The sequence below is a fragment of the Schistocerca serialis genome, chromosome 1 (genome assembly GCF_023864345.2).
Source record: "Schistocerca serialis cubense isolate TAMUIC-IGC-003099 chromosome 1, iqSchSeri2.2, whole genome shotgun sequence".
In the NCBI taxonomy this organism is placed as follows: Eukaryota; Metazoa; Arthropoda; class Insecta; order Orthoptera; family Acrididae; genus Schistocerca; species Schistocerca serialis.
The window spans coordinates 1,211,739,415-1,211,767,160 of NC_064638.1; positions in this window are offsets into that span (position 1 = coordinate 1,211,739,415).

Sequence of the window (27,746 nt, forward strand, 5' to 3'; positions counted from 1 at the left end):
TACAGTCAATGGCGACCATGAAGTCATTTAAAAAATTTCATGAAACTGCGAGCCCACGACACATACAACTGTTTTCGGAACACTGTCTGACAAAGCACTGGTTAAATGCACAAACCAAAATATTATAACCATCACGCACCGCAAGACTGAATTCAGCCGTCTGACATTCCAGGCATGCGGCGACTTAGCGAAACTATACAGGATGTCCCAGGAAGATTGGTCAATATCTGGGATATGACAGGAACGGAAATTGGAATCATAAAAGTCTAGTAAACAAGGGAATTAAACACCATACCTTACGAGTTATTAGTATTTCCTCATTTTCGATATTGTGAAACGAATCTCTTGTACAGCAAGCTCTTACCTTCCCAGAGTTTAAGAGATGGTGGTACGAACCAAAATAAGAAAAAAAAACATCGCTAAACATGGGCTCTAAAGTAAATACCTTGAGAGCTTCCAGAATGAGATTTTCACTCTGCAGTGGAGTGTGCGCCGATATGAAACTTTCTGGCAAATTAAAACTGTGTGCCCGACCGAGACTCGAAGTCGGGACCTTTGCCTTCCGCGGGCAAGTGCTCTGCCATCTGAGCTACCGAAGCACGACTCACGCCCGGTCCTCACAGCTTTACTTCTGCCAGTATCTCGTCTCCCACCTTCCAAACTTCGCAGGAGAGCTTCTGTAAAGTTTGGAAGGTGGGAGACGAGATGCTGGCAGAAGTAAAGCTGTGAGGACCGGGCGTGAGTCGTGCTTCGGTAGCTCAGATGGTAGAGCACTTTCCCGCGAAGGGCAAAGGTCCCGAGATCGAGTCTCGGTCGGGCACAGAGTTTTAATGTGCCAGGAAGTTTCACCTTGAGAGCTTGTTTGATTTCGTTACTGTGAAAACACGTCTGTTCTGCTGAAACAAGTGTTCTTAGAGCCAAATGTTTACTAAGACTTTTTGTCTCGGATGATCGTTCCTGTACGTGAGTATTGACGATTGCTCGTAGAACACCATGTATAAGAGTATCAGAGACGAATGAGCAGTCACTCCAACGACGATACAATCCGAGACTGGGGAAAACACAGAGTCATAAGTGACTTTGACGAACGGCAGATTGTTATGGCCCGGGGGCCAGGGAACGGACATAACGCAAATACATTCCGCTGAACACGTGCTATTTTCGTGAGAATACATAGGCAGTGGATGAAGGACTGTGAAACAAAGAGCAGGAGGACTGTTTACTCAGTAAAGCAGGGCAGGCGGCGATCTAACGACAAAGTACAAGACCGGTGCAGGCGCTCTGTTTCGACACACACTGTCCGACGCATGTTGTTACGTGAGGCCCTCCAGAAGCTGACGACTAAGTGTTACCTTGTTAACAGCACGACATCGCCGTTACGACTTTAATGGACAACGTATACGGATTGGACCGTGGATCACTGTAATCGTGTCACCTTGTCGGATGAATCACTTTTTCTGTTACGTCATTTCGACGGTTGTGCCACATACGCCGTCATCCATGCGAACGACTGACGAAAATATTTTTTTAAAGATTTCTTGATGCCTTCAGCTGCCATTATCTTTATTTCATGCACAGTTGTACAAATTCGGCCTTAGGCAATTTTCAAGTATTTTATGGATGATTGTTTAGTTCAAATGGCTCTGAGCACTATGGCACTTAACATCTATGGTCATCAGTCCCCTATAACTTAGAACTACTTAAACCTAACCAACCTAAGGACATCACACAACACCCAGTCATCACGAGGCAGAGAAAATCCCTGACCCCGCCGGGAATCGAACCCGGGAACCCGGGCGCGGAAAGCGATTGTTTAGTAGTAAATTATGTCATGTAAGTCGTTGCTCCTATAACACCACGTTTTGATCATTAAATAAATCCGAGATGTTCACGCTATTTTAGGAGCACGTTACTTTCGAGCAGTTGATGCTCCTGCATCCATTCATGCCTCATTCTTCGCTGACGAAGGTGGCATCTTCCAGCAAGATAATTGTCCTTGTCATAAGTTCATGATCGTGCTACAGTGATTCTGGGAGCATGATAGTGAAACCACATACATGTATTTGCCACTTAACATGCCTGATATGGACGTATTTGGGATTCTATCGGAAGCCAGATATGTGCCCATAAACCACAGACCTGTGATCTACGGAAATTGAGTGACTTGTGGGTACATATATACCTCAGGAAACATACCAAATACCTATCAGATCGATGCCTCACTTGCTGTACTGTGTTCCAAAAATGAGGGACCAGGCCGACTACGGTTGCAGGTTCGAATCCTGCTTCGGGCATGGATGTGTGTAATGTCCTTAGGTTAGTTAGGTTTAGGTAGTTCTAAGTTCTAGGGGACTGATGACCACAGATGTTAAGTCCCACACGGCTCAGAGCGATTTGAACCGTTTGACAAGGCATAATTAGGCAGGTGCTAATAGGGCTTTGACTCATCTGTCTGTGTGTGTGTCTGTGTGTGTGTGCATGTGCGTGTGTGTGTGTGTGTGTGTGTGTGTGTGTGTGTTTGTGTGTGTTTCCACCTGACAAACCACGCCATGATATGCAGCATACACTCTGCGATTTAAAGAAAAAGTTGTACGACAGTAGCGACTACTGCGTAATGCATTATGTGTTCAAAAGAATCCGGACACTTGATTGAAAATGACTTACAATTTCGTGGAACCCTCAATCGGTAATGCTGGAATTCAATATGGTGTTGGCCCACCCGAAGTCTTGATCACAGCTTCCACTCTCTCAGGCATACGTTCAATCAGGTATTGGACGGTTTCTTACGGAATGGCAGCCCATTTTTCACGGAGTGCTGCACTGACGAGGGGTATGGATGTCCGTCGGTGAGGCCTGGCACTAAGTCGGCGTTCCAAAACATCCCAAAAGTGTTCTGTAGTATTCAGGTCAGGACTCTGTTCAGGTTAGTCCATTACAGGCATGTTATTGTCGTGTAACAACTCCGCCATAGGCCTTGCATTATGAACATGGCTCGATCGTGTTGAACGATGAAATCGCCATACCAGAATTTCTGTTCAACAGTGGAAAGCAAGAAGGTGCTTAAAACATCAGGGTAGGCCTGTGCTATGATAGTGCCACGCAAAACCACAAGGGGTGCAAGCCTCCTCCATGACAAACACGAACACACCATAACACCACCGCCTCCGAATTTTATTGTTCGCACTATACACCCTGGCAGATGACGTTTACCGGGCATTCGCCATACCCACACCCTGCCATCTGATCGCCACATTGTACCACGATTCGGCACTCCACACAACGTTTTTCCACCGTTAAATTGTCCAATGTTTACGATCCTTACACCAAGCGAGGCGTCGTTTGGTATTTACCGGCGTGACGTGTGGCTTATGAGTAGCCGCACCACCATGAAATCCACGTTTTCTCACATCCCGCCTAACTGTCATAGTAGTTGCAGTGGGTCCCGATGCAGTTTGGATTTCCTGTCTGATTTACTGAACAGCCTTCTTCAAATGTTGGTGGTCTCTGTCAGTCAACAGACGAGGTGGGCCTGTACGCTATTATGCTGTACGTGTCCCTTCAGATTTTCACTTCACTATCACATCGGAAACAGTGGACCTAGGGATGTTTAGGAGAGTGGAAATCTCGTGTACAGACGTATGAGACAAGTGACACCCAGTCACCTGACCACGTGAGTAAGTCCGTGAGTTCCGCGGAGCGCCCCATTCTGCCCTCTCACGGCGTCTAATGACTACTGAGGTCGGTGGTATGGAGTACCTGGCGGTAGGTGGCAGCACAATGCGCCTGATATGAAAAACGTGTCTGGATGCTTTTGATCACATAGTGCATATGTAGAACAGATGATGCGGCTACAGGCAGCATCTCATAAATTTGCCTCTACAAACGTTACATTGCGTTTCGAATACTTGGAGCTCAGATGACGACGATTGGTTTGTTTGATCCGTCTTTATTGATGCGACGCGGGGAAAAAAGATCACTGAAACGAAACGATTATTATTGCCCCAGTTAGCTACTCTCTTATTTCTCTTATATCCTCAGCATTTCGGGTCGACTGAGAAACACCATTGATTAAAAAAACGAACACAATCATGAGACAGGTTATAACACCACATGAAAGACGTAGAGTAATGTGATTTTTTGCGAGCTAAAGGGGCTGACAGAAACTTCGAAGGCACATCAGTAGTATGCGGCAACTTATTCACCTCTTCTCTTTTTGTCTTAGATTATCAAATACTTTCCACTTGCTTTCTGCTGCAATTTGCTCTGGAAGAAATTTAACAACAACGTGTCTGTCTGTGACAGGATCAATTTCTTTGTTTTGTGTTAGTAGTGTAGCATATGAAATATTTTTCTTTGAATTGCGATGATACGTTTTGGATTTAATGTTCCTGAAGCAAACCTGGCTTTCCTACACTCGAATGAAACTTCCAAGCAATTTGCGCTTGATTTGCTTCACATATCAAAAAATGGCTGTAATCTCTATAGGACTTAACATCTGAAGTCATCAGTCCACTAGAACTTAGAACTACTTAAACCTAACTAACCTAAGGACATCACACACATCCATGCCCGGGGCACGATTCGAACCTGCGACCGCAGCAGCGCTGTTCCGGACTGATGCGCCTAGAACCGCTCGGCCACCGCGGTCGACTTGATATATCTCGAGGTAATAAGCTATAAAGACTGCCTCAGAAATAATGTATGTTTGTACACTACTGCTCATTGCCGGTACACACGATTAAACACGTGAAAACTTGTATGCTGGCTGGACATAAGCCTTGCCTTTAGGAACTTCAACACTCCGACTACTAGCGTAAAATGTCGCTTTAGGCAGTCGAGCTCGCATACAAGAAAGTAGGAACGCAGTAAGTATTCTGGGCTGACAGCAATTTTCTGCCCAGATTGGACATTGTCCTCCAGATCACGAAGTAGTTGATATGCTTATTTTGGTTGAAGCTGCGTGTATGGGCACTTTAATTTATTGTACAAACCTTCCTCCCGATTTCACTCCAGCCTATCCCAACCCGATACCCTGCATTTCGTATTCCATTTGCTTATAGCCCTCGGTAAGAAATATTGTCAATAGCTCATCTTTTTAGTCCAAGAACGAATTTTTCGAGTTTTGCCATCGTGGTCATTAATCAATTTGTGTGTCATTGACGTGAGGTTTTGGGATTTTGATGTTAGGAGTCTCAAGTAGACAATGCCTTTCCCGTCACCCACTGCTGCGATCTACGTGCGATTCAGTTGCACTGACTAATGAAACCAGAGACGTGGCAAGGAGCGCACTTGCTCTTTGAATCTTCTCCACCTTTTTTGCATACCTCACTTGGTAGAGATCACAGAAGGACAAGAATATGCATTAACTCGTCTAGCAAACTATTTCAGGGCGAAATTGTAGGGTACCAAGACTAAATCTTGTTTGTTATAATGTTTTTTGCCATTATAATTTAACCTGGGTTCTATCTTGCATAATTCACTGTGTAGCCACTACTTATACAACAGGTATGTAATTATTTGCTTCACTGAAACTGTGTTGTGCATTAAATGATTTTCATTATCAATGTATGTAACTAATACCTTCCTGGGGGAATGATATCCTTATAAAGTGTATACGAGATCTTGAGCAACAAAACCAGTCTGCTGGTGCCTTTTTCTTACCTTGACGCACAAGTGCTAAAAGACTAGCAATCAATAGCAGTCAACTGTAGTTAGTGATGCAATGCAGTCTATGGCTAGTGTGTACAATAAGCAGTTAACTATCTGCAAAGAAATATTTAACAACATTGAACGGAAATGTCGATTGGTAGAAAGTCTTCTCAGTGATTTAATTGTATCGGTAGCAAGAATTTTTCGAAGCTACAAGTATCGTGCAATTGCTCCCACCACAAGTCCAGTAAATATGGCGAGTGGACAGTTTTACCGACCATTCAATTTAACAATTTACTCAGTGATTAAATGTCTTTGGCAAAATGCTCACCAAACAATTTTCCAATGTTAATGAAAATGAACAGAGATTTGGTGTGCCATAAGTTAAGAAACAAGAGAGTAACATGAAAGGCACTTAAATCGCAATGAAAACAATTCCTATTAGTTAACTATAGTTATGATACTAATTTTGTCTTCGGAAAGAACCAGGAAAAGAATTTTATCATAAAAAACTGACCTTACAGCTTCAACCGCATTAGAGAAAAAAGTAAGGTCTAAATTTGCTACAGCATAAGCAGCGAGGCGAAACAATTTCCGATATGCAAACACTCAGCAGTATATGCATATTACATTTCCTTAAATGAACAGGACAATAAGATCGGCAGTACAGCTGTAACAGAGGGAATTTTAACATACGGGGAAAATAAGGGACACAGTGGCCCCAATAAAGGTATACAATGTAATGGCGAAGTTATTAATTGATCCCTTAATGCATTAAGACGAGCGGTCTCTTGGGGTGCTTCGACTGTAGTGGCTGACGGCAAAATATCTGAAAAAGATCAAGCTAACTCGCAAGTTCCGCGTCCAAACATGGGTCTAAGGAGCGTCTAGCGCGGTTACAACTTGTCCCTGTCGTTCACAAATTCCGTTCGGCCGCTACGAAAGACCGAACAATTAAGGAAATGCCTGCAGAACGTTGGTCACTTGATGATCAACCAGCAGTCCGGGCTACGACTAACGCAGTGTGAGACGGCTACCTGGCATAAACCACAGATCAGCACTTACAACTAACAACGTTCCAGGCAGCATACGAAAATCAGCTGTAACAAACATGAGCCCAAAAGGCAGTTTATCACAAGCTTTAGCGCTTTCGGTCATCCTTACCCACTGACTTACAACCGAACACAAATTCTAAAAGGAAAACTCAGAAGCAATATGTGCTTACGTATGAAAACGACACAAGAACCATACTATTATTTTAACGAGGCCTAAATCCGCGCTAAGGTGAACAGAATAAAACGTTAAATATAACCTCAGGTGAGACTACTTGACGCAGTGAAGTAAAAATTAGCAATCACTTAAAAATTCAAATATAGATTTAAAACCAGGCTTTCGAAACACGTAAATGACCAGATTTGATTACTATCCAGACTTACTGCAGAGCCACACGATTGCCAAGTTTTATGAACTTGGAGTAATTGAATGCATACCGCACATAACCTATAATATTAAATGTTACACACGATCACTATTGTCCTCAAGGCGAGAGACTATAAACAAATATTTTAAGCTTGTGAGCGAGAGAAACACATTAGAGAATATGTCACTTGCTTTCCGGTAAACAAAATAGCCTTAAACTGACTAAATCAAAACCCTTGGAAAAAAGCGTTAGCAAACAAATTCGTAGAATGTAATATATAAATGGCGGCATATGATAAGCAGAAATTTAATAATGTGACAGATCAATTAACGTCACTGCTCGGGAACAGGCTAACGGATCAGTCACTTCCTTCACCCGTCGCAACGTACAACTGACGGTCTATTCCACATTTTGCGATTTTGTTAAAGTCCACTGCGGTTGTAAGTATGGAGGCGAGAACGTATGTCTAGAAGCAGAAGCAGTCACTGTCACCTAAATGTGTGGCCTCGTCTCCACGTGTGACAATCTTGTTGAAATAAACAGCAGTCTTTCAGTGACGTAAGGTGCGGACCACACAACCTGCTGGACGCACGGCAAATAGGCAGCTCCCCTTTCTCTCTCTCTCTCTCTCTCTCTCTCTCTCTCTCTCTCTTTCTCAACCACGGAGCGATCGGCTTCCCCTTCGTGCCGACTGCCAACCCTCGTCTTCGTCGCGACGGGACCTAAGCTTTCCCCAGCCTTCGCCAGAGCGCACCAACACCCGTCCACCAGTCCCTCGTGGACAAACCATACACGTAGGAGTAGATTCGATAACCAAAGAGCCACAACGGCTCAGTGTTCAAGGAATGCAATATGAAAAGTAGCGGTTGCATTTTCGATATCAGGTATGAGGATACCACTAAGTGTTAACTGCTCATTGTTTACATGTCTATTATTCAGTTAAAAAGAAAAGCCAAGAAGGTTTTCCCACCTTACTTAGAACTGTGACCGAACTTTTAATTACAAAGGACCTTCAAAAGGTTTTGCACAGTCATCTCTAATTCAATTTATTTTTTGCAGCAGGAGAATGAAATTTTTTGTGAAAATACTTGGAAAATTTAGCTATACATTAAGCCTGCTCAATGTAGCCTCCATCAGCTGTGACGCATCTGGCCCAACGATCTTTCCTTGATGTAAATGCACTTTGGTAAAATTCTGGTGATTCACTGTTACACTATCGCTTGACACAGGAAATAGTGTCTTTCTCACTATCAAATGTTTTACAGCGCAGGTGGGCCTTCAGACGATCCAAGAGGTAAAAATCAGATGGAGCCAAGTCCGGACTGTAGGGAGGATGAGGAACAATTTTCCAACCCATTTCCCTGATTTTCTCCTGCGTTATAAAGGCTGTACTGGGTTTGGGATTATCAAGATGTAGTCGGATGAGCTGACCCTGAAGCTGTAGTCTGTGGCTCTTGGTGGTACGTCGCAGCCTGTCCAATGACAAATAGTAACGGTCCCGGTAGACTGTAGAGCCATGTTCCAAAAAGTCAATGAAAATTACACCACACTGATCCCTGAAGAAGAAGGCCATCACGTTTCGACCTGCTGTTCGTCAACGTCTTGGTTTCTTCTTCCGAGGCGAACCCAGATGATGCCACTCCATGGCTTGGGTTTTGCTCTCACGTTCGGACAAGAACAACCATGTTTCATCCTGGGAATGACATCGTCAAAACACTGTTTCTACTTTTCAGTAAAGAAAGGTCTTCATGAGACCCTCGCACACATTCTTCCTCATCGTTTTCATTTCTCTTGTCAATAATCTAGGCACCCAACGTGCACAGATTTTTCTCTACCCTAGGGAATGTACCAGTGACACCACACTACCCAATGACGAACGAGTCATTTCAGCAAGCTGTCATGTCGTCACACATCTGTCACTTTGTATGATGTGATCAATGGTCTCCTTATGCACATCACTTACTGCCGTTGATGGTCTACCGCATCGTGAATTGTCCGGCAGAGAGAAACTACCTACTTTAAACCTCTGCAACCACCGCTGATACTGCTGCGATCCACTGCGTCCTCCCCATAAACAGGGAGCAATTCCTGTGAATCGATGTGGAAGAGTCTTCGCCGGTCTTGAAGAGGAACTCCCTCACCGACCGTTGTCGCAACCTGACGTCTACTTCATGGTCCATTATAGCTCACCTGTAAATAAAAGAAACTACTTTTATACACCAGCTTGTAGCTAAATGTATGTTCACAATAAAAAGTTCATTCTCCTTGTAGCGTCTTCTGGCCAGTCGTCATAAAAAGCGTGTGATTGAATTTTTTCCATGTGTGTAAGACCAGTTAACGTGTATCGATATAGTGCCACGCACACATGTATAAATAGTAAACAGCATTGTAATAATTTTTTTGTTCTCTTTGGGGTTCGTTACGAGTAATGGTTCAAATGGCTCTGAGCACTATGGGACTCAACTGCTGAGGTCATTAGTCCCCTAGAACTTAGAACTAGTTAAACCTAACTAACCTAAGGACATCACAAACATCCATGCCCGAGGCAGGATTTGAACCTGCGACCGTAGCGGTCTTGCGGTTCCAGACTGCAGCGCCTTTAACCGCACGGCCACTTCGGCCGGCCGTTACGAGTAACATTCGCGTGTTAAGCGAATGTATATGCTAGCCGTGAGTCTTTTGTTCATGAAGCTTGAGATCCGCCATTAGGCGAGTTGTTGTAAAAAGGTGCGTAAAATTAATGCATTTTTGTTTGGATATGTAGAGTTTGAGCAAATATGTTTTTAAAATAATTTGTGAAGTTGCCAGTCATTCGTCCCGTAAATAGTTTAGACATTTTCAACATTTAATTTAGCACAAGCCGCTGTACCAATCTGCGAGGGCAACGGCCGCAGACGCGGCACATTTAAAAAATATTTATTTCAGGCATCGCAGTCGCCTCGCCGGTAAAGCGAGGAAACGTAATAATATTTAACAAAAAAAATGGTCCAAATGGCTATGAGCACTATGGGACTTAACATCGGAGGTCATCAGTCCCCTAGAACTTCGAACTACTTAAACCTAACTAACCTAAGGACATCACACACATCCATACCCGAGGCAGCATTCGAACCTGCGACCGTAGCGGTCGCGCGGTTCCAGACTGTAGCGCCTAGAACCGCTCGGCCACTCCGGCCGTCCAATATTTAACATTTTCTTACAGCTTCCAGCAGTGAAGGCAGACTATATGATATTATTCAGTGCATTTTCAATTGGATTTGGAAGGTGCTGTGCGACATGTTCCATGCGGCCGCAAAAAATATAATTAATAACTGTGTTATGACTTTATCATTTTCACGTTTTGTGGCAAGGTCTGCTCTGTGAAACTAAAGCAATACTTCACATTTTTTCCCCGAGATTAAGAGAACGCGTTTTAGCCGCGCGCCTATTCTAATTAACAGTATTCAAAAATCCACTGCATAATGTAAACAACATTGAGTGCTGTGACGATCATTCGAATTTCATTACTGACTTTTCTGAATACGATGGAAAGTAGTGAGTTCAGATACAGTAGTCTTTCTTTCTTGATAACGTTACAGTAGCAAGTGAATATTACACACATGATTATCCAGAGCAGATGTGGAAAAGCAATAATTTGATCCACGGTGTGCTACACCTATGATAAAAGTGCTTATTGCCTCTCCCACTCCATAACCACAAGCCGAAAAAAATTAACTCCAGTAGTAAAAAAGTGAGAGGTGGAGTAAGAGAGACGGAATATCCTCCTGCAAAAAATAAAAAAAAAATTAGAGACCACTATGCCAAACTTTTTGAACGCCCTTTGTATATTAGCGAATGGTGATGTCAACAAGTTCTGGACAATCGATTGACATGTTTTATAACAACATGAGTTACTACTATTTGAAAACCTATCATTCCCTTCCTCCCATGCCATGTCCCACATAACATATTGTTAATCAAGTAGTGATTACAGGCAGTGTAAATTTTTGCCTAATATAAATTTGTTGTAATAGAAGTAAAAGTGAGATCCTTCTGCACTCATAAAAAAATAATTATTTGATTTCTTAAACAAATATTTTGTTTATTTATTGCAACGGTTGCTTGTTCATAGTTCATGATTAATTCATTTTCCTGATATTGAAAGCTTCATTAAAACCTGCTAAATCAACAATTCTTTTTGTTTTTGGAGTAATTCAGTAATGCTTGCTGTCCCTTCGCGACTAGTGACCGTACTTTTTAGCAGAGGTTTTAGTTATCACGTGGAAGAATGCAAAGATAGTGTTATGCTGTGTCCTCGAGCGAGTGTTGAAAACAATTACTGTGGTTTAATGGATCTTTTGAAGTCATTAAATTAATAAGGTAGGAAGCGCAGCGTATGTCAATAGTGATTAGTTCAAATGGCTCTGAGCACTATGGGACTTAACATCTGTGGTCATCAGTCCCCTAGAACTTAGAACTACTTAAACCTAACTAACCTAAGGACATCACACACATCCATGCCCGAGGCAGGATTCGAACCTGCGACCGTAGCAGTCCCGCGGTTCCGGACTGAGCGCCTGAACCGCTAGACCACCGCGGCCGGCAATAGTGATTAGTAAAATCGCCCATTTTAGTACCCACTAAAACGTATCGTAATAATACGATACCTGTGATAATAATCCAGACAATTTTATGTCAAAATTTCCAGAGGAGAAACACAATTGAATTTACATTCCTTACGACGTAACTCATTGTGCGGTGTCGCCATTTCAATAAACTCCTCGACAAATTTTCTGAAAAAAAATGCCATGCCTGTGAATGTAGCAATTTGTCTAACATTACGTGGTCTTGAGACCTGGTTAACAACGATTACTCTATCAGTATGAATGCAGATTCCTTCCCCAGAACACGTGTGTCCCAAAATTTCACTGAGGCGCAGGCAAAGACAACTTTTGGGATTTACTGTGAGCCCCGTTTTCTGTAACCGGTTGAACACCTCCCTTAAATGCGGTAGATGTACCTCAGCAGAACTGCTGTATACTACTAAATCATCTATATAATGGTAAACAAATCGGAAAATGTCGCTTCCATTAAATGTGACGACACGTTGCTAACTCCAAAGGAAACCGAATACATTCAAATAAATTCTAAACAGTAGCGAATGCAGTGACTGGCTGTGAACTCTCTTCTGCAGGTATTTAGTTACACGTGTGATTATGGTCTATAAACCAACCGAAATGTGAATGTAATTCCATCAGCGGCACTGGGCTTGTTACTTAACTCATGCTAGTGCGCTAGCGGACGATGTTCGCATTTGGATGGTTACCAGGAATATCGGAGCCACATATCGTGATTTAGATGGCCAGATAACCCCCTGTTATAATTTTTTTACCTTCTTCCTTAATGTTTTCATTCTGCGTGTGGATAACATATAAGGGGCCTTCTTAACTGGAACTTGGTCTACCAATTAAATACTGTATTACAACATATGGGTGACATCCCATTCCTCAGTTAGAACACCAGAAAATTCTGCGCAAGTGGACACAATCTAGATCATCTAATACACTCATAGACAAAGAAATGACGCACCACGAAGGAATTCTCTGAACTGGACGGAAATCTGATGATTTATTCCATAGAAAGAGCTTCCCAGATTTAGAATATCACAAACGCTTGGGTTCACCTCTGGCCCTTACGCAAACTTGACTAAAAGAGTTGTTGGATGTCCAACTGAGGGATAGCGTCCTAATTTCTGTCCATGTGGTGCGTTAAATCGTCAAAATCCAGAGCTGATTGGAGAACCATGACCATAATGCAACGAACGTTCCCAAGTGGGGAGATATCTGGAGACACAGCTGGCCAAGGTAGACTTTGGCAAGCGGAAAGACAAGCAATAGAAACTTTCGCCGTGTGCAGGCGGGCATCTTGCTGAAATATATGCCCAGGGTGGTGCCATGAATGGCAACAAAAGAGGGAGTATATTACTGTAGACATACCATTGTATTATAAGGGCGCAGTGGATGACACGCCTTCGGCCCGCACTCTCGTGGACTACAGTAGAATTGTCTTCACTGATGAATCCCACTTCGAAGTGGCTCCGATGACCAGCGACGACGTATCTAGAGACACCCTGGACAGCGGTGAAATACTGACCTGGCAGTCGCCAGTTACATGGCCCGATAACCAGAAATGCTGGTCTGGCGTGACATTTCTTTTCGTAGCAGAACCCCTCTGGTGGCCATCCGCGTCTCCCTAACAGCACAGCGGTACGTCGACGATATTCCACGCCCAGTTTTGTTGCTTTTCATGGGGAACCATCCTGGACTTACACTCCAACAAGATAATGTCAACCAGCACGCTGTGAAAGTTTCGACGGCTTATCTTTGTATCAGCCAAATCCTACCTTATCCCATTTGAGGACGTCTGCAGCATAATGGGCAGGGCCCTCCAATCAGCTCCGGATTTTGACGATCTCACACACCAACTGGACGGAATTTGGCACGATATCCCTCAGGAAGGCATCTAACAACACTATCAATCAATGACAAACCGGGTAGCTACTTGTATAAGGGACAAAGGTGGACTAGCGCATCTTGACTTACTTATTTTGTGAAGCTCTTCACCTTGAACAAACCATTAAATTTCTCCGAGCTGTAAACATTTGCTTGTCTTTACGTGTACATGACTCCCGATTTCAGACCCATTCGAATATTTCTTCGTGGTGCGCTGTTTCGTTTTCATCTTAGAGTGTATACCTGATCTCTAATCATTGTCTATACTTTCAGCAGGTGTCGCAATAGCTGCCGCCATCAAAGCCTCTTACCTAAACAATGTTTGAGATTTAATTTTAAGATAAAAGCAGTCCAACGCCCAGTCGCGAACGAGACTCATCATGACAATGATATCCACACCCAGAATATGAATACCATTAGTGGCTAAATTCTCCCCAGCCTTCATATTAATCTTCCGTGAGAACTTGCCCAGCACCACCGTAACTGACAAGCACCCATTTATAGTAAAGCTAGGTTTGTCGGCAGTCATCTACTGTCCCCATTCCATCACCAGCCTTTCCCATCCATAAAGTCCTTGATATTCCAAAAACCAATCATAATCAACAGCCGAAATAATACTGCCTGAAACCAATAATACGCAAACGGTTCGTTATTCGTTGTCGCCAGACAAATGGTAACCGACATTTTATCCATCCTTAATGGTGCCAATCAGTTTACAGTGTTTTTCTTCGTTACATGCCTTCCGATGTGACCTGTTTTTCCACAATTCCAAGCAATGTATTTTGAGGCTCTTGCTCCCGGCTGACCTCATTTCCCACATTTTCCTGGGTGTTATCATCCGCAATACCTCCTTGTTCCGTTTACTTATCTTCCCCGGCCATATTTTTCACAGCACTGTTCTCCCTATGGTGATCGAGAAACTCCCGTGACCAAACTTATGTTACCACTGTACTTAATTGTGAAAATGACCTAGGGATCTGACAAAAAGGTCTCCATCTCTACTTTTAGAATTCAGCCCCACAAGTACGTGGGTTACTATCTGTTCTTGTGAATAATTGAATACTAACGCAGCTACACTCCTTTCAGTTCGTGCTACATACTCCCCTGATGATTATTTAGGCCTTACTTTATTTCATATTCGTAATCTACTTCCCGTAGAGTTCTAGATGGCGTCCTTTACATCACTTTTCCATTCCTCACAGAGACTTCCTGTTTTTCTCTTGTGCGGAGATTGCCAACAAAGTGCTTAATGTGGCCATAGTTCATCCTCTAATTTCATCACATGCACATACCATTTGAAACTCCGTTCTTCCACTTCTTCGGTACTGTACTTGAGAGTTTTCATTCACTTTCAGATTTACATATTTGGGATATTCTCACTCCTTGAATCTCTACAACTTCTTCTCAGAAAATCCATTTTCACGGCTTCTTGTATTACGTTGTTTTGTTAGTTCCCAAGATTCTGCCCCTTAAAAAACAAATGCTTTGTTCTATCGATTGATTTTTTTTTTAATTCTTAACTTAATCCGGCCAAAGGATGGAATTAAGCTTATTGATTGCTTATTGTACTCATGTTGTCCTCTGTTTTATTCTTTTTTACTATAACCCTAGTCCAATGCATTTCTACTTTTGACGTGCCTCGATATTATTTTCCATCTATGATAATGTCTTGAAATTTACTTCGTGCACAGATTTACTTTGACTGAAAAAATATTGTTAGTCTCTTAGTAATTTCTTCAACAAATGCTCTACAAGGTGATTATAATTAAAGTTCCAGTTTAAAAACTTTGTAAAAAAGAATCACAGCTCAGAATAACGACAAATTTGAATGGAATATTATGGAAGAAGAGGGAAACGTCAACGAAAACAAAATATTTAACGAAAATTGTATGAAGTAGATGGCGGTCTAAGCGTCGTGAAGTAAAAATGATTCGGCTACAAGTGACCCATTGATAGAAATACGATGCCCTTGATGTTAGTTGCACATTAAACCAACCATTGTGTGCAGTGAGCATGACTTCACAAGTACTACATTCAACAGCTGTGACACTGTTAGATGTCCCCATCCACCACAGCGCCGGCCGCGGTGGTCTAGCGGTTCTGGCGCTTCAGTCTGGAACCGCGGGACTGCTACGGTCGCAGGTTCGAATCCTGCCTCGGGCATGGGTGTGTGTGATGTCCTTAGGTTAGTTAGGTTTAAGTAGTTCTAAGTTCTAGGGGACTTATGACCTAAGATGTTGAGTCCCATAGTGCTCAGAGCCATTTGAACCATTTGAACCATCCACCACAGCGGTGTCGTACCGCAACGGATGGTAAAATCGGTTTTTAGTTGTCCTGAGTCAAAAACCCTCACAAAATACTACAATGACATTAGAGATCGAAAACCGCATAAGAAGCAACAAGGAAGTCGGTTTTTTACTGTCGTGAAGCTGGTGCAGGACATTCTCAATATGTTGCTCACCGTTTTCTTCCACAAACTGAAATCGAGGAACAGCGTGTCCCACAACAGATCGGAGTGTCTATCGGATAACTTTCAGAATGGGTTGCACAGTGCTTGCCTTCAGTTCACCTTCGCTTGTAATCGGAGGATTGATCAAAGTACCTTCCAGTTAACACCACAGTCAGAAGTCACACGGATTGATATCAGGTGATCTGAACGTCCAGGCTGCATGAAAGTGGCAGCTTGTAATGTCCCCACAGAAAATACCCTCTACCACGCACCAATTAATCATTGTCAATTAAACCATCCACATTCATTCACTTTGGAAAAGTATCTGATTTGATTTTCTCGTAACATACGCGGCGACAGCTCGACGACGCCAAAGTATTTTCTAGTGCGTTTATTCTTTGAAATAATAGAGATGCATATATGCATTCTCCATGGTTGTGAGAGTGGTAACTAGGACAGCTTCTGGAGTATCTGTTGAGGGTTGACGTGTTTCTGAGAGATACATATTCTGCTTTTCTTCTCGCTAAAGCGAGCCAATTAACATTTGTGCCGCTAGCGGTTTGTTTGAAGAGAAAGAGACTGTAAAAGGAAGATAATTAAGGCGTGGAATCACCGGAGATCTGGATATGTAATGGAGATGGATTTAATACAAAATTTCCTTCATAAATAAGGTTTGTGACTTTTTTGTTCTGGAGTGAATGTACGAATGAGTTTTTTCTGAATCATTTGATGATCACGTTGGCCCTGTAATTAGTGGGGAAGTTTCAGCTGTGTCGAAGAGAGCCTGCAAGTCACTGAGTCTGTGTTAAATCGTCCAAAAAGGCTTCGTACACATCTGGAATTTGCGATCTTTCGTAAAAGGAACAAATTGTCCACACGATTGATTCTCCCAACTGAATGCAGTGTTTAACAGTAATAATAAATGTAAAGATCTCTTACAGCAAGCCAGCCGCTGATTACCAAGACGAAGGACTCCACCAAAGATTCTATTTGGCTGATTTCACGTAATGAAATATTATATTAAAAGCTGTACATAGATAAAGGAGAGAAAGAGAGAGAGCGAATGAAAATAAATACTAATAATCCTCCATTAGTCTAACTTTTCGCCTGTCTTATCACGGATCAGCCAAGAAATGGGAGGCCCTTACTTTACTGTATAGATTTATGTGTGAAGGTGAAGGGATCTTAAAGGCAACAGATACACGTCTATACAGACAAGACATTACACAAAGTTAGCGGCTAGCTGCATTCATCATCCATTCTTAGATGAAGAGACGGCAACTTATTATCCTTAACATTTAAAAATGTTAAAGGCTGATAGCTCAAGCATTTCCAAAATGCTGCTGCACCATCTGTTTCACTGACTGTGCTATGGGCATAGGAGCGCCATCTTGCACAAAAATGATCCTACCCACTCATCCAAACTGTTGAAGGGCTGGAGTAACGTTGTTGGGCAAAAGACTCTCACAGAATTTATAGTGAAGATGCAGCCGAAAGGACCGACAGGACCCATCTCCTCGAAAAAAAAAAAAGAAAAAAAATCCCTACGTTAACGATGCGGTTACGCGCAACACATAATTACCCTGTGCAGAATTACGCGGTACCGGTGAAAGTTACAAATAAAGTTTATAAGGAAGAATATGTGAGTGTCCGCCTGGTAGCTTTACTTCTGAATTGTTTCTCTCTGAATATTCTCTTTATGAACGTAAGCTGTTAAAAAAATCGACTGAATATAATGAGAATTGAACTGAATAATTAGACTAAACACTATTAAGTGACTGAGCGAAGCTGAAAACCCGTATCTTGGCTTACCTGTGTGTCATTAAAACGACGTCCAACCGTTCACGTAGAAAAAGAAGAAAAGCCGTGTCACAGTTTCTGACCTGCTACTAACTGCAGAGAATTTCGGTAATGCACTCTTATCTCTTGGTCCTCATAAACTTTATCTTATGAAGAAGAATGCTCATTAGGTAATACGAGCTGGAAAGTAACGTAGGCTAACCTAAGTTACCCCCTAGACAATAATTTTTCTCAAGGAAGTATATTAAAAAAATAAGCTGAAAATCTTTACAGACACTACTTTATTTACTAAATTTCACCATTGGAAGCCTGAAAGGCAATAAGAAAATATTTCATTACAAACTAAGATTATGTAAGAGCAACACTCGAGAAATACAAAAATGCCAATCACTATGAAAATTTGGTCTGCTCCTCATGCCAATGATTAACTTATTTTCGTCTATTTAGATCCATCTGTGCGCAAAAAATTCATGATATGAATGTCTTTGTTCAACGAAGAATGCCTATCTACATTCTGCTGCAGTAAAGTAATATATGTTCGTTTGTTACCCTAAATCCCAATCTTTTTCGAAATAGTAATTACACTATGTGATCAAAAGTATCCAGACACCCACAGAAACATACGTTCCTGTTATTAGGTGCATTGTGCTACCATCTACTGCCAGGTACACGACATCAGCTACCTCAGTTGTCATTAGGCATCTTGAGGAGCAGAATGGGGCGCTCCACGGAACTCACGGATTTCGAACGTGGTCAGGTAATTGAGTGTCACGTCATTCGTCTGTACACGAGATTTCCACACTCCTAAACATCCTTGGTCAACTGTTTCCTTGGTCTACTGTTTCCGATGTGATAGTGAATTGGAAACGTGAAGGGACATGCACATCACAACAGCGTACAGGCCGACCTGGTCTGTAGACTGGCAGAGACCGCCGACTGTTGAACAGGGTCGTAATGTGTAATAGGCAGACTTCTATCGAGATCATCAGACCGGAATTTCAAACTGCATCAGGATCCACTGCAAGTACTATGAAATGTAGTGAGAAAACTTGGATTTCATGGTCGAGTGGCTGCTCGTAAGCCACACATGACGTGTGTTTTTCATGGAGGGGGTTTGCAGCCCTTGTTTTTTTGCATGGCACTTCACAGCACAGGCCTACATTGCTGTTTTAAGCTCCTTATTGCTTCCTACTGATAAAGAGAAATTCGGGGATGGCGATTGAATCTTTCAACACTATCGAGCACCTGTTCATAAAATGGTTCAGATGGCACTGAGAACTATGGGATGTCACATCTGAGGTCATCAGGTCCCTAGAACTTAGAACCTAACTAACCTAAGGACATCACACACATCCATGCCCGAGGCAGGGTTCGATCTTCCGAGCGTAGTAGTCGCGCGGTTCCAGACTGAAGTGCCTAGAACCGCTCGGTCACACAGGCCGGCCACCTGTTCCTAATGCACGGCCTGTGGCGGAATGGTTACATGACAATAACATCCCTGTAATGGACTGGCCTGCACAGAGTCCTGACCTGAATCCTACAGAACACCTTTGGGATGTTTCGGAACGCCGACTTCGCGCGAGGCCTCACCGACCATCATTACCTCTCCTCAGTGCAGCACTCCGTGGCATTCCGCAAGAAACCTTCTAGCAGCTGATTCAACGTACGCCTGCGGGAGTGGTAGCTGTCATCAAGGCTAAGGGTGGGCCAACAGCATACTAAATTCCAGCATTACCGATGGAGGGCGCCACGAACTTGTAAATTATTTCCAGTCATGTGTCCTGATACTTTTGGTCACATGGTGTGTCTATACCCACCTCATTCAGTTTATGATGAAAATACTCCTTTTTGTGTGCTCCCTGCCGCCGTTGGATAAGCAGCTGCCAGCTGCTAGTCGTATACTCCTACCTCACTTATTTGTTCCATAGTTTCGTATACGAGGTGTAATTTCGAGTTTTCGTTATTGTAATCGTAAATTCAGGCAGATTGCAGCGCAGTCGTTATGCATTGGTACAGGTTAGTTCATACATTCTTTGCGTGTTTCCCTTGCGTTATCTAGGCACGGACTCGTGTTTCAGTAACTGTTGTTCAACATAGATTAGAATGGACAGGGACTGTGATTGCTGTTTTCGGATGAGGGCTGAGTTGGCATCCCTTCGCTCACAGCTGCAGGCGGCGCTTATTTCGGTCGCGCAGCTTGAGGCTGTTGTCAATGGGCAATGGGAGCCGGACTTGGGTATCACGGGGATGTCAACCTCGTCCCGTCTGTCCCCAGATCGTTCTGCCACTGTGGCTGCCCCGGTTGCTGCCCGCAGTGTGGCTGAGCCCTCGCCTGTGGTTGATTGGGAGGTCGTTCCAAGCCGTGGCAGGCAGCGAAAGACGTCCCCCAGAGGCTGATCAGAAAGCCCCCCCCCCCCCCCCCCCGGTGCGTCTGACAAACAGGTCTCAGGTACTGTCTCTGGCTGAGACAGATGCAGCTGCCTGCCTTGTTTCAGAGGATGATTCTCAGTCTTCAAGGTCCGGGCAATCACAGAGGGTGGGCTTATTGGTAGTTGGGAGCTCCAATGTTAGGCGCGTAATGGGTCCCCTTAGGGATATGGCGGCTAAGGAGGGGAAGACATCCAGTGTGCACTCCGTGTGCACTCCGGGTGGAGTCATTCCTGATGTGGAAAGGGTCCTTCCGGATGCCATGAAGAGCACAGGTGGTGGCACTTGTAGGCACTAATGACGTGTGTCGCTTTGGATCTGGGGAAATTCTCTCTGGATTCCAGCGGCTATTTGATTTGGTGAAGGCTGCCAGTCTTGCTTACGAGATGAAGGCAGAGCTCACCATCTGCAGCATCGTTGACAGATCCGACTGCGGACCATTGGTGCAGAGCCGGGTGGAGGGTCTGAATCAGAGGCTCAGACGGTTTTGCGACCGTGTTGGCTGCAGATTCCTCGACCTGCGCCATAGGGTGGTGGGGTTTCGGGTTCCGCTGAATAGGTCAGGAGTTCACTACACTCAGCTGGCGGGTACACGGGTAGCGGAGGCTGTGTGGCGTGGACTGGGCGGTTTTTTAGGTTAGAAGGCCTTGGGAAACTACGGGGTGGGCTGCAATCTCAAAGGGTGCATGGCAAATACAGGACGTGCTTGGATCAGTCGGAACAGTCGGAATTGTAGTTGTAAATTTTTGTAGTTGTGCTGGGAAAGTCCCTGAGCTTCAAGCGCTAATAGAAAGCACAGAAGCTGAAATCGTTATAGGTACAGAAAGCTGGTTAAAGCCTGAAATAAGTTCTGCAGAAATTTTTACGAAGTCTCAGACGGTGTTCAGGAATGATACGAGTAGATTAGGCAGAATTGGTGGTGGAGTGTTTGTGTCTGTCAGTAGTAGTTTATCTTGTAGTGAAGTCGAAGTAGATACTCCGTGCGAATTGGTATGGGTGGAGGTTATACTTAACAGCCGAAATAAGTTAATAATTGGCTCATTCTACCGACCCCCAGACTCCGATGATATAGTTGCTGTACAGTTCAGAGAAAATTTGAGTGGCGTACCAAATAAATACCCCACTCATGCGATTATAGTTGGTGGGGACTTCAACCTTCCCTCGATATGCTGGCAAAAATACTTGTTCAAAACCGGTGGTAGGCAGAAAACATTTTCAGAGATTGTTCTAAATGCTTTCTCCGAAAATAATTTCGAGCAGTTAGTCCACGAACCCACGCGAACTGTAAGTGGTTGCGAAAAAACACTTGACGTCTTAGCCACAAACAATCCAGAGCTAATAGAGAGCATCATGACTGATACAGGGATTAGTGATCACAAGGTCGTAGTAGCTAGGCTCAATACCGTTTCTACCAAATCCACCAGAAATAAACGCAAAATAATTTTATTTAAAAAAGCGGATTAAGTGTCACTAGAAGCCTTCCTAAGAGACAATCTCCATTCCTTCCGATCTGACTATGCAAATGTAGACGAGATGTGGCTCAAATTCAAAGATATAGTAGCAACAGCAATTGAGAGATTCATACCTCATAAATTGGTAAGAGATGGAACTGATCCCCCATGGTACACAAAACAGGTCCGAACGCTGTTGCAGAGGCAACGGAAAAAGCATGCGGAGTTCAGAAGAACGCGAAATACCGAAGATTAGCTAAAATTTACAGACGCGCGAAATTTGGCACGGACTTCAATGTGAAATGCCTTTAATAGGTTCCACAACGAAACATTGTCTCGAAATTTGGTAGAAAATCCGAAGAAATTCGGGTCGTATGTCAAGTACCCAAGCGGCAAGACGCAGTCAATACCTTCGCTGCGCAGTGCCGATGGTACTGTTACCGACGACTGTGCCGCTAAAGCGGAGTTATTGAACGCAGTTTTCCGAAATTCCTTCACCAGAGAAGACGAATGAAATATTCCAGAATTTGAAACACGAACAGCTGCTATCATGAGTTTCTTAGAAGTAGATACCTTAGGGGTTGCGAAGCAACTCAAATCGCTTGATACGGGCAAATCTTCAGGTCCAGATTGTATACCGATTAAGTTCCTTTCAGACTAAAATGACTCTGAGCACTATGGGACTTAACATCTGTGGTCATCAGTCCCCTAGAACTTAGAACTACTTAAACCTAACTAACCTAAGGACATCACACACATCCATGCCCGAAACAGGATTCGAACCTCCGACCGTAGCGGTCGCGCGGCTCCGGACTGAGCGCCTAGAACCGCGAGACCACCGCGGCCGGCAAGTTCCTTTCAGATTACGCTGATACAATAGCTCCCTAGTTAGCAATCATATACAACCGCTCGCTCACCGATAGATCTGTACCTACAGATTGGAAAATTGCGCAGGTCGCACCAGTGTTTAAGAAGGGTAGTAGGAGCAATCCATCGAACTACAGACCTATATCATTGACGTCGGTTTGCAGTAGGGTTTTGGAGCATATACTGTATTCAAACATTATGAATCACCTCGAAGGGAACAATCTATTGATACGTAATCAGCAAGGTTTCAGAAAGCATCGTTCTTGTGCAACGCAGCTAGCTCTTTATTCGCACGAAGTAATGGCCGCTATTGACAGGGGATCTCAGGTTGATTCCGTGTTTCTGGATTTCCGGAAGGCTTTTGGCACCGTTCCTCACAAGCGACTTCTAATCAAGCTGCGGGCCTATGGGATACCGCCTCAGTTGTGCGACTGGATTTGTGATTTCCTGTCAGGGAGGTCGCAGTTCGTAGTAATAGACGGCAAATCATCGAGTAAAACTGAAGTGATATCAGGTGTTCCCCAGGGAAGCGTCCTGGGACCTCTGCTGTTCCTGATCTATATAAATGACCTGGGTGACAATCTGAGCAGTTCTCTTAGGTTGGCGCAGTGGTTAGCACACTGGACTCGCATTCGGGAGCACGACGGTTCAATCCCGCGTCCGGTCATCCTGATTTAGGTTTTCCGTGATTTCCCTAGATCGCTTCAGGCAAATGCCGGGATGGTTTCTTCGAAAGGGCACGGCCGATTTCCTTCCCCATCCTTCCCTAATCCGAGTTTGTGCTCCGTGTCTAATGACCTCGTTGTCGACGGACGTTAAACACTAATCTCCTCCTCCCTCTCTTAGGTTGTTCGCAGATGATGCTGTAATTTACTGTCTAGTAAGGTCATCCGATGACCAGAATCAGTTGCAAATCGATTTTAAAAAGATTTCTGTATGGTGTGGCAGGTGGAAATTGACGCTAAATAACGAAAAGTGTGAGGTGATCCACATGAGTTCCAAAAGAAATCCGTTGGAATTCGATTACTCGATAAATAGTTCAATTCTCAAGGCTGTCAATTCAACTAAGTACCTGGGTGTAAAAATTACGAACAACTTCAGTTGGAAGGCGAGCCAAAGGTTGCGTTTCATTGGCAGGACACTTAGAAGATGCAACAAGTCCACTATAGAGACAGCTTAGACTACACTCGTTCGTTAGAATATTGTTGCGCGGTGTGGGATCCTCACCAGGTGGGATTGGCGGAGGACATCGAAAGGGTTCAATAAAGGGCAGCTCGTTTTGTATTATCACGTAATAGGGGAGAGAGTGTGGCAGATATGATACGTGAGTTGAGATGGAAGTCATTAAAGCAAAGACGTTTTTCGTCGCGGCGAGATCTATTTACGAAATTTCAGTCACCAACTTTCTCTTCCGAATGCGAAAATATTTTGTTGAGCCCAACCTACATAGGTAGGAATAATCATCAAAATGAAATCAGAGAAATCAGAGCTCGAACAGAAAGGTTTAGGGCAGGGTCGCACAAGGTGCATGCACCGGTTCATCGCAGTGCAGAGTGCAGAAGACGGCTGCGCTATGTTGACGACGGTGCAGACCTCCCATTCCTCGGCTTTGCGCAAGAGCACTGCCTCTCACTTCTTAGCTTGTGTCGCTCGCGCCGCCTGTCTCGACCTGTTTCAAAGCTTTTACACTCTTGTCTTCGTCATTGCCAAATACTAATGTACACTAGGTGGAGAGCTTAGTTTGGTGTACCGGTACAAAAGAGATTTATATAATAACTGTAATGGTAACAATTTTAAATTTGGTTTTAACACAAATGTATCTTCCTGTGTGCTCTTTATTTTATTTGAAATTATGCTACTAAGATCTGGAACAAGAGACTGGGTGACAGCAATTCTGAGAGAATTTTTAAAATTACAATTACAAACACGCAATCTAGTTTTTTTACAAGACAAAACAGAAAAAAACGTTTCACATACACAAGTGGAACCAAACATAGAAATAATCTTCGCTGCTTCTCTGGGCAACTTGGGAAATTCTTCCTTCGGCAAATTCTGATAGAATTGGAGCAAACCTTTTGTATTGAAAAACACATCCTTTCGGTGAACATCGCTTTGCAAATGTAAATCTGAAGGCGCACTTTCAATATCCATCGAAAAAGGTTTCACAAAAACGTCGAGAATTGGCTGCAGGTAGGTAATTTCCTGATACAATAACAAAGCTAAAGTTAATAAAAGAAAGTAATGTAAGCCGTTGTTTCGAAGTACTAAAATGCGAGGGGCTGCTACGGTCGCAGGTTCGAATCCTGCTTCGGGCATGGATGTGTGTGATGTCCTTAGGTTAATTAGGTTCTAGGGGACTGATGACCACAGAAGTTAAGTCCCATAGTGCTCAGAGCCATTTTTTGAACTAAAATGCGATAGATTTTAATAAACATGTAATGTGTACTATTGGCTCTAATGTAATGTTACACTTGCATATGTAACGCAATCTCCTTTATTAAGCTATATGTCATATACCGGCACATTACCTGCAATCTGTCGTTAAACGCATTTTCAAGGGATTGTAGCACATCGACGTATTTTTCAAAGCGCGCTCCTTCCTGCACAGATGCTGTCAAACAAAAACATAGTACCGTTTTGATTAGAGCGGTTATAAAAATCAGGCTGTTTTAATAAAGGTACAACTTATATCTCGCTTACCTAGTTCAGGGAAGTGTTGCGTATTTTTCTCTGAAAGGTTGTTTTTGGGGAGCTTCAGTTTATACTGGAAAGCGTTTATTTTGCTGATCATATCGTTGTTGAGATTGTTTTCTTTCTGGAGTTTCAGAGTTAAATCATTTAGGAGAGCCATAATGTCTGCTAAAAATCCTAAATCAGCTACCCATTCAGGGTCATGAAAAAGTGGCTCCGGACGTCCTTTACTGTCCAAAAACTGAGCCACAGTGTGGCATAGTCGAAAAATTCGGGAAATCGCTTTCCCTTTGCTCAGCCAGCGCACCTCAGCGTGGTAGGGAATATCTGGATACTCCTCTTCAAAGGAAATCAAAGATTCTCTGAATTGACGATGAGTGAGTCCATGAGAACGAATGTAGTTCACGATACGCACCACTACCTTCATCACATCTTGAAGACCGATAACTTTCGCACAAAGAGCCTATTGGTGTGCAAAACAATGAAAGGAAGGGAAATTCGGCATGTTAAGTTTTTTTCCGCAGTAGGCCAATAAACCCCTTTGCTTTACCGCACATTGCTGGTGCCCCGTCTGTGGTTACGTAAAACAGCTTTTACCAAGAGAGTCCTATTCCTTCAGCTGCCATTTCAACAGATGCTAAAATATCCGCCCATGTAACAGTGTCCTTCAACGAAATCATATCCAGGAGCTCTTCCGTTACATGTAGGTCGTCGTCCACGCCACGCAAAAATATTGCTAACTGAGCCGTGTCGTTAATATCCATCAAGTGCGATGGAGTACGCTAGGAAGTTTTCAATTTTGGCTGCCAGTTGTTCATGCAAATTCTCAGCAATGTCGTTGATTCTCTGATGTATTGTTATTCTGGAAAGTGGTGTTCTGCTGTACGCGGGAGCTAATGTGGGATTCATTGTCTATACTACGGCCAACATAATGTTGTTATTAATGTACCGTCCATAAATGGCCTCCCAGCTCTTGCTAAACGTAGAGCAACTTTGTAACAACACCCCTCATCTTCTTCACCCTAAAGTAGAGAAAAAAAGATATGTTAGAAATAATTTATGCGAAAACGAAAACTAAGGAGTGTAAACAAATGTTATTTCGTTTCGCATGACCTTTAACCAAAACATGCATGCTAAAGTGCTTGCAACAAACCTCGTTTGTAGATACAGAATTCTCTTCTGCAAGAGTTTGCAACTTCCGTAATTCTTCCTCTCTGGCATTCGCTGTTATATCACTATACTTTTCTGAATGCAATTTGCTGTAGTGCCTTTCAATAGACGATTTTCTGACAGACGTAATTAGTGTACCGCTGATTAGACATTTGGCTTTATCGTCACAACGCACAAAAAAGTAGGAGAGTTTCCATTCCGGTTTAAATTGACTTTCGGCAATTTTCCCCTTTTTTGGAGCGGATGGTTCCATTATTGCGGTAATTGTCTTGCGCTTACGTATTCCAATATTGACTAAGCCGTCTGGCAGCCCATTCGGCACCGCACAGCGTCGGCCTCACCTAGCAAGCCGAGTTGAGGCGAAGAATGCCGAGTTGAACCGATGCACTGTGCAGGCACTCGCTGCACCTCGCTTTGCAAGCGTGCGGTTTTCCGTGTTTGTGCGGCCTTGGTTTAGGTGTTCGTTTTTCGCGCGCGCTGTTCGGGAGTGGAATGGTAGGGAGATAGTATGATTGTGGTCAAATGAACCCTCTGCCAAGCACTTAAATGTGAACTGCAGAGTAATCATGTAGATGCAGATGAATAATATCAGCCATAATATCAATAAAATTATCCCCAAGAACGTATGTTTTGCAGTCTTCCTGTACAAGCTCACTGTCACGACACTCCGCTGCAACCACCCTGTCACATCTCACGATCATCAACTAACAGTCTACGTATTTCGCAGAGCAAAGGTGACCTAGTTAGTGACCGGACTGCGTAGAGTCTCTGACGATGCATGCAGGTGACTAAATAATACAAGTATTACATGCGCGACCTAAGACACCCTGAAAAAAAACCCTATAAAATTGTATCCACATACGTTCCACCAGTTGACGAGCGAGCTAGTTTCCGCTGCCCATTTACTGCAATTCTGTATATTGATATGTCCCTGAAAAAGGAAAAACATGTCCAAAGCTTTGGCAGTTCTCAGTGCACTGCCTGTTTGCATATCACCACTCGATCCTCCCCGCAGTGCTGTAGCCAGGCTTCCTACTGATGCCCGATCAATTGTTGTCCTCCCTCTGCCTCACTGCACTCCATAGGAACCTCTCTTTTCGAATGTAGTAATCATTTTCTCCAGACCTTTTATATGGGTTAGACCAACGCCTGTTTTCATACCCTTGACTGTCCGGCATACAATCACCTTTCTTGTAAAAGAGCTTTACCAGCAGGATTTTATCTTGCTGAGTGACCTAGCCGAAAACTGAGGAAAAGCCGTGTACCCCACCGTTTTTGTTTGGTATATTCTGCCGCTTACGGTGCCATGCAGTGTTTAAATTTTCATTAGT